This window comes from Trachymyrmex cornetzi, unplaced genomic scaffold (genome assembly GCF_001594075.2).
Source record: "Trachymyrmex cornetzi isolate Tcor2-1 unplaced genomic scaffold, Tcor1.1 scaffold39, whole genome shotgun sequence".
Taxonomy (NCBI): Eukaryota; Metazoa; Arthropoda; class Insecta; order Hymenoptera; family Formicidae; genus Trachymyrmex; species Trachymyrmex cornetzi.
Window position 1 is genome coordinate 533,683 of NW_017298640.1, and position 1,497 is coordinate 535,179.

Consider the following 1,497-nt stretch of genomic DNA (forward strand, 5'->3'; position numbering starts at 1 on the left):
TACGTCAAACTGGTATCCTATACATCCTTTTAGTTCTCATGGAGGCATCTGTCCACATTCCTGTGGGTACCTATACTAACCTATTGCATTCCTATGGATATCGTACATATACCTACAGGTAACTACACAAGCTCCTATAGAATCTTATAGTCATCTATAGGAACCCATGAAAAAACCCGATGGGAATTTGCAGCAAGGTTAACAAAGTACCGCGATGAGAAAATTCACTGAATTAGCATTTGGAACCAAAATGGCGTCGAAGTGATATACTAATCTGATTCTATTAAAAGGTCGGAATCCATACAGAGGTCTGGAAGAAGAAGAAGAATTTGATTCTGTTATTATCGAAAATGCCCGATTGTTGTGTTGAAAATTGCAAAAACTGCAGCGAAAAAGGCTGAAATTTTGAATGACCGCGCGTCATGGAGCCAAAATAGCGGCAGTTTGCGGTTCTTGTTTGACAATCATTTGTGTCGTCATTTTGTAAAAATGAAAAAAATTGAATATCGTGCTATAATTAAATTCTTGCATTTAAAAGGCAATACGTCTATGCAAATTAAAGCTGAGTTGGACGCTGTTTACGGGGAATCTGCCCCATCATTTGCCACCGTGAAAAGATGGGTAGCTGAATTTAAACGTGGTCGTATCAGCTTAGCTGATAATGAGCGTTCGGGACGGCCAACAGCTGCGACCATCACCGATAACATCGAAGAAATTTATCAAATGATATTATGGACAACCGTCGAATTAAGATAGCAGAGGCTGTTGGCATATCAAAAGAACGTGTTTGTCATATATTTGAAGAATTAGGCATACGTAAGTTAACCGCGCGTTGGGTGCCGTACTTGTTCACTCTGGATCAAAAACGCATTCGAATGAACATTTCTAAGGCCCTGTTGGAGCGATTTAAGCGAAACGAGTCGGATTGTTTGCGTCAATTAATAACGGTTGATGAAACTTGGGTCCACCACTTCACTCCTGAAACGAAAGAACAATCAAAACAGTGGACTGCGAAGGGTGAACCTGCTCCGAAGAAAGCGAAGACGGTTTTATCGGTGGGAAAGGGGATGGCGACTGTTTTTTGGGGCAGTCATGGAATTGTGTTGATCGACTATCTTGAAAAAGGTAAAACAATAACAGGGACGTACTACGCATCATTGCTTGACAAGCTGAAGGCAGAAATTGAGAAAAAACGACCGCATTTGAAAAAGAAGAAACTGCTGTTCTATCAAGATAACGCACCGTCTCACACTTCGGCGGTCGTTATGGAAAAAATTCACGAATTGCGATTCGAATTAATTGACTATCCATCGTATTCACCAGATCTGGCCCCCAGCGACTTTTTTCTGTTTCCTAGGCTCAAAGTTTGGTTCGGAGGATAGAAATTTTCATCGAATGAGGAGGTCATCGCATTCGTAGACGCCTACTTTGCAAAGCAAGATGCTCAGTATTATTTGAATGGATTAAAGGGGTGGGAGCATCGCTGGAAAAAATGTA